The sequence below is a fragment of the Gorilla gorilla genome, chromosome 14 (genome assembly GCF_029281585.2).
Source record: "Gorilla gorilla gorilla isolate KB3781 chromosome 14, NHGRI_mGorGor1-v2.1_pri, whole genome shotgun sequence".
NCBI classification, from domain to species: Eukaryota; Metazoa; Chordata; class Mammalia; order Primates; family Hominidae; genus Gorilla; species Gorilla gorilla.
The window spans coordinates 34,428,663-34,435,389 of NC_073238.2; the positions used below are offsets into that span (position 1 = coordinate 34,428,663).

At 47.8% G+C, this 6,727-nt stretch overlaps 1 long non-coding RNA gene across 1 annotated transcript in view; it reads left to right on the forward strand.

The window, feature by feature from the left end:
- The first annotated feature begins 6,255 nt into the window (after nt 1–6,255).
- LOC109029331 (uncharacterized) overlaps nt 6,256–6,727 on the forward strand; it is a 33,344-nt gene continuing 32,872 nt past the window's right edge. Inside the window, exon 1 of the long non-coding RNA XR_002008390.3 lies at nt 6,256–6,707. This is a non-coding gene — a long non-coding RNA (uncharacterized lncRNA). The remainder of the gene's footprint in view (nt 6,708–6,727) is intronic.

Genomic DNA, 6,727 nt, shown 5'->3' on the forward strand with positions numbered 1-6,727 from the left:
CCACTCTCACCCCTCTGCCAGCCTCCTCCAGGCGCCGGGAATGTACCTGTCTACTCAGGCTGTAGCCAGGATTAAGAGCTTTCTCACGGCTTGCTGAACTCATGCTTGAGAATAACTGACTTTTGAGGGTTATTCTCCCCTCCCCTCTTTAATTTGCTTTGAACTTTCAAGAAAAATCATAAGGAAGGGCACCTCCTATATTCTGTAAAAGTCTCTATTTCCTTATTTGGTATTTGGAGCCCAGTGAAGCCCTTTGAGGCTGCAGGTCCTCTTCCCCAGCCCATTACTGGACAACATAATCCGCAGTTCTGTGGGAAGCAGGAAGTGTCAGGTCCACTTATGTGTGCATCACACCCATGAATGCTGCACAAAGGTAGATGAACAAGTACCAACTTTTCTGGAGAAAGGTCAGCTCATTGGCGCCTGTGTCTATTGAGTGAATTATCAGCCCTATTAGAACCTAGTAGAGCAGAGGTTGCAAGTGTGTGATTTGGTGGTCCGGATGTGACTGTCTGACTCCCACAGTGTTTAATGAGGTAGGCATTCATTCATTCATTCATTCATTCATTCAGCACATATTTATCGAGAACCTACCCCGTGCCAGCATTGTGCCTAGAGTTCGACCCAGGCAAACACAAAAGCCACAAAGCTAGAGCGGGGAAGCAGACAATCAACAGAACAGGTTGTGAGAAAGTGATCCGTACTTTCTCTAGAGGAAGGGGGTGGGGAGTGTGTTGGGGATGGCCTTGCTGACAAGGCTTGGAAAAATTCCTTCTCTGATGTAAAACCTTACAGAAGTTGCTACTCATGCAACTCCTGAGAGCTTACGGGGAAGCTGTGATCACCAGTTTCCGGTGTTTCTGTTTATTGGGAGACTGTTTATTGCCTTTCCCTGGCACTGGCTGTGACCAGTTATTATTTTAGAGAGAGTGTGACAACTGCCTGACCATCACCTGATGGTCGCCTGACATTCCTGGTGGGGTGGGGGGAGCCCTCTCCTGCCATGCTCCAGCCTGACTAGCCACCTCCTGCAGCATACCTCATGTGGCTACAAAAGCTGCCCTCAGCAAGCCTCTAATCCAGAGCTCATTCCAAGCATTGGGTACAATTTCTTACTGTCCCCATGAGGTGTTCTACAGAATCCACAGAGAGGGAATCCCAGCAGGGCTGCCATGGAGGTGAGCTGCAGTGATGAGACAATAGTGAGCGGGCCCGCTGTGTAGCCAGCCTGAAAAACGAGCGTCTTCAGTCCACACAACAGAGAAATAATTTCTCCCTGAATTGGGAAAGTAGTACATACAGCAAAACAACCAGCCAAGCTGACCAAAAAAAAAAAAATAAGAGTTATTACGTCCTAAGTGCCTCCAAGGTAGCACAAACATAGTAGCATGGCAGCCTCACTCCCACTGGCTCTGAGGTGCAAAGAAACTGTAGCTCATTTCCTTTTTTCTTTTTTTTTTTAACAATTTCTATTTTTATTTAAAAAATTTTTGATTGTGGTAAACAGAATCAAAATATATAACATAAAATTTGCCAACATTAAGTGCATTCACACTGTTGAGCAGCCATCACCACCATCCATCGCCAGAACTCTTCCATCTCCCCAGCCTGAAACTCTGCCCCCATTAAACACTCCCCCACCCTGCCCCTCCACCCAGCCCCTGGCAACCACCATTCTGTTTTCTGTTCTATGATTTTGACCCCTCCAGATACTTCATGAATGGGAACCATATAGTCTCTGTCCTTTTGTGCCTGGCTTATTTCACTTAGTAACATGTCTTCAAGGCTCATCGATGTGGCATGTGTCAGAATTTCCTTCCTTTTTAAGGCTGAATCTATTTATTGTATGGACAGATCACATTGTTGTTTCTCCACTCATCTGTGGATGGACACTGGGTCGCTTCCACCTTTTTGCTGTTGTGAATAGCCCTTCAGTAACTATGGGTGATGCTGCTTGTTTTTTTTTCACAGATCGGGTCCCCTTCATGAGCCTGGCCCACTGGGAGTGTGTGGGGACAAACTATTAGTCACTGACATCCCCAACGTGAAGGGAGCTGAGGGGAGTCTGGGGCCCCCTCCCCCTTGGCCTGATCTTGGAATAATATCAATTTGATTCTGACATCATGAAGTATTCTTACTCCTTACAGTGACTGGGGTGTCATCTCCATTTCACCAAGGGGAAACTGAGGCCCAAAGAAGGAAACTGTCTAGAAGTCACTCAACTAGTATGTGACAGACCTGGGTCGACACCTTACCGGTTCCAAAGTGTGGGACTCCCTTAATATTCATGACACTATGCTTTTTTTGTAATTTTATGGTGTTTAATGGTGATTTTTATGATTGGATATGTCTTAACATCTGAGAATGCAGTGAACACATTACCATCCTCCCTTCAGGCAACCCTGTGACACGATTTTTAGTTCCATTAGGCGGCAGTGACTGAGAGTGACAAACAGGTGCCCTAGGTTCGGCCCTGGTGCCACCTCTAGCACCCACAGATGTGTTGTCTGTTGGCCTAGAAACTAGGAAAAGTGGGCACATACTTTCCTTGGGGAAATGAAAGAAAGCATTATTGTTTTTTCTTTTTCCTAGCAAACACATTAACCTCTGGAAGTGGACACCCAGCTGAGTGTGGGGCCTTCCAGGGAGGACCCCAGAGGGGCAGCCACCCCTCCAAGCCCAGGGACCTGCATGGCTTTTTGTGATGAAACTGCTTTCCAAGACTAAAGCAATTTATTTTGAAAAATCCATAGAAACTGCCTTTGGGAGAGATTTTTGTTTTTATTTATTTATTATTTATTTATTTATTTTTGAGATGGAATCTGGCTCTGTCACACAGGCTGGAGTGCAATGGCACAATCTCAGCTCACTGCAGCCTCCCTCTCCCAGGGTCAAGCGATTCTCCTGCCTCAGCCTCCAGAGTAGCTGGGACTACAGGCACGCGCCACCACACCCAGCTAAGTTTTGTATTTTTAGTAGAGACAGGGTTTCACCATTTTGGCCAGGATGGTTTCGATCTCTGACCTTGTGATCCACCTGCCTTGGCCTCCCAAAGTGTTGGGATTACAGGCGTGAGCCACCGCGCCTGGACTTTTTTTAAATTTTGAGACAGGGTATCACTTTGTCACCCAGGCTGGAGTGCAGTGACATGAAAATGGCTCACTGCAGCCTTGACCTCCAGGGCTCAAATCAATCTTCCTGCCTCAGCCACCAAGTAGCTGGGACTACAGGCATGCCCCATGATGCCCAGCTAATTTTTGTATTTTTTGTAGAGATGGGGTTTCGCCATGTTGCCCAGGCTGGTCTTGAACTCCTGAGCTCAAGCGATCTGCCTACCTCAGCCTCCCAAAATGCTGGAATTATAGGCATGAGCCACTGCATCCGGCCTAGATTTTTTTTTTAAAGAACTATAAACCTTTTGTTTTTCTCACTAGAAATGTAATGAAAACTCATAAAATGGATCAAAGAAGATTCACATCAGGGCCAATAACAGTATTCTGTGGTGAGTTCAGGGCTTGTCGAACTGACACAGGACCAAGCGCTAGGATGAGGACAGCCGAGGGTGACTGTACCCAGGCCACTTGCCTTCTTCTGCGCCTGCCCTCCCACACCTGCCCTTCGAACCCCTCCACCCCCATAACTCCCATCCCAAAGGCCTGCTGCTTTTCCCTGAGGAATTTTAGTGTGAATAATGACAAGAGAAAGGGTGGGCAGTTGTGACATAAACAGGGGACAAAGAGGGCAGCTTTGGGGAGGAAGCCATTTTCTGTCTCTTGCTCTAGGTATGTTCAGGTCCGCCAAGCTGTATGCGTAGGCATGCGCCATTTTCCTTATATATTTTAGTTCAATTTGAAATGGGATTCTTATGGGCTTCTTGAATCTATATATTTTAAAATTCTAATTGTGGTAAAATACACATAACACGAAATTTGCCGTTTTAACCATTTTTAGGTGTACAGTTCTGGGTCATGGAACACATTCACACTGTTGTGCAACCATCACCACCATCCTTTTCCAGAAGTTTTCCATCCTCCCAAACTGAAACTGTCCCCAGGAAGCAACTCTCCCTTCCCCTCCCCACAGCCCCTAGTGGCCTCCATTCTAGTTTCTGTCTTTATGAGTGTGACCACTCTAGGTATCTTGTACAGGTGGAATTGTGTCGTGTTTGCTCTTTTGTGTCTGGCTTATTTCACTTAGCATAAAGTCCTCAAATTTCATCCATGTTGTAGCATGTGTCAGAATTTCCTTCCTTTTTAAAGCTGTATAATATTCTATTGTATATATAAATTTTTTTTTTTCTCTGTCACCCAGGCTGGAGTGCAGTGGCACAATCACAGCTCACTATAGCCTTGAATTCCTGGGCTCAAGCAGTGCTCCTGCCTCAGCTTTCCGAGCAGCTGGAATCACATGTGAGTGCCACTATGCCCAACTAATTTTTATTTATTTATTTATTTTTAAATTTTTCATTTTTTTGAGACAGTTTCGTTCTTGTTGCCCAGGCTGGAGTGCAGTGGCACGATCTTGGCTCACTGCAACCTCTGCCTCCTTGGTTCAAGCAATTCTCCTGCTTCAGTCTCTCAAGTAGCTGGGATTACTGGCACCCACCACCACGTCCAGCTAATTTTTTGTATTTTTAGTAGAGACGGGATTTCATCATGTTGGTCAGGCTGGTCTGGAACTCTTGACCTCAGGTGATCCACCCACCTTGGCCTCCCAAAGTGCTGGGATTACAGGCATGAGCCACTGCGCCCGGCCCTTACTTATTATTTTGAGACAGAGTTTCGCTCTTGTCACCCAGGCTGGGTGCAGTGGTGCGATCTTGGCTCACTGCAACCTCTACCTCCCGGGTTCAAGCAATTCTCCTGCCTCAGCCTCCAGAGTAGCTGGGATTACAGGCGCCTGCCACCACGCCCAGCTAATTTTTGTATTTTTAGTAGAAACGGGGTTTCACCATGTTGGCCAGGCTGGTCTTGAACTCTTGACCTCAGGTGACCCTCCTGCCTCGGCATCCCAAAGTGCTGGGATTACAGCCGTGAGCCACTGCGCCTGGCCTGCTGGGCTAATTTTAATTTAATTTAATTTTATTATTATTTATAGAGAGGGGTGTCTCACTATGTTGTCCAGACTGGTCTCAAACGCCAGGCCTCAAGCAACGCTCCTTCCTCAGCCTCCCAAAGTGTTGAGATTATAGGCGTGAGCCAATTGGCCTAAAACTGTTTTGTTTTGAAATAAAGGTAAACCATAAAAATGGGTAGGCAGATGAAAATTTTGGTCAGCCCGCGGATTATTTTTATTTACCCTGAGGCTTGCGTTTATTAAGCATCACTATGGGTTAAGGACTAGGCAAAGCATTTTAAGTTCATTCTTATTTACTCCTTGCAACTTTACTTCAATTTTTCAGACAAGAAAACTCATCATCTATAAAGTCAAAGACGTTAGATAACTTTCCCAAAGTCATGCTGTGGGAGAAGAGAGGTGCAGGATTCACAGCGGCTCACCTGGACTCGGGCGTGGAACTGTCCACCGTACAGGACCGTTACGGGTTCCTGGTGAGGAGACTGCCTTCTAATGGATAGGACCGTGCAGACGATAAAGCCCACAGAAAGCGTCTCTTTCTACGCTCGGCCAGCCTGGGTTTTGTGGCGCCAGCAGCAGGCGCTGGTTCCCCGGCGTCCCTCCGGGGCCTCCCGCCGCGCTTTGCGGAGCGCACTTGTTCCCAGGTGTGCCAGCGCCCTGCGCAGCGGCTCAGCCAACCCAGGCTCAGACTCAGGTCTGCGCCGTTTCCTCGCCACGCTCCCCCGAGGGAAACGGTCCTGATCCGTGTGTCCACGCTTTTTTTTTTTTTTAAGACTTTAAACGGTCCTGATCCGTGTGTCCACGCTTTTTTTTTTTTTTTTTTTTTTTTTAAGACCCTGTACGACAGGGTCTTGCTCTGTTGTCCAGGCTGGAGTGCAGTGGCGCCATCACGGCTCACTGCAGCCTGGAACTCCCAGGCTCAAGCGACCCTCCCACTCAGCCTCCCAAGTAGCTGGGATTGCAGGCGAGGGCCACCGCGCCCGGCCTATTTTTTTTTTTTTTTTTTTTTTGAAGACAGGAGATCTCCTTGTGTTGCCCAGGCTGCACTCGTGCCTTCTTACCACGGCCCCTCTCGTCTCGTCAGTGCCACCCGCGCACTGTCCCCAGGGTCCGGGTCGCCCTGGCCCGCAGTGAGCAAGGGACCCATAGGCTGCGGCCTGGGACTGTTTAACATTTCCCTCCACAGGCCGCGACTGTCTTCCCCAAACTGTCCATCACGATAGGTGTTTGCACTTGTCGGCAATATGGGAAACTCCCACCAATTTGTGTTTGGAAGAGCTGAGTTTTGAGTTTTGGGTGTGGAGCTTTGAGAGCTTTCCAAGGCCCCAGGCCGGCTGCTTTGTGTTATACTGTGTCCCTGGAAATCATCTCACACCTGGGTTCATAAAGCAGGAACGCTGCAGGTGGGGAATGCGTTCCTTATCAAGCGCTGAAAATCAGACGCATTCCAGTGTTGCCAACAGTGTCACAGAGGTAGATACAGCGGGCCCCTTACGTAGAATTCCATGCGGGACAGCTTCCCAAGAGCCACAAACTCCAACCTCCTAAAGCAAAGATCTCTCTCTCTCCTGAAGCCCCATGAAGCTTAAGAGAACGCTGCTCAAGGGGGGACTTAATGAGACAGGAAGAAGGTGAACTTTTATATTATTTA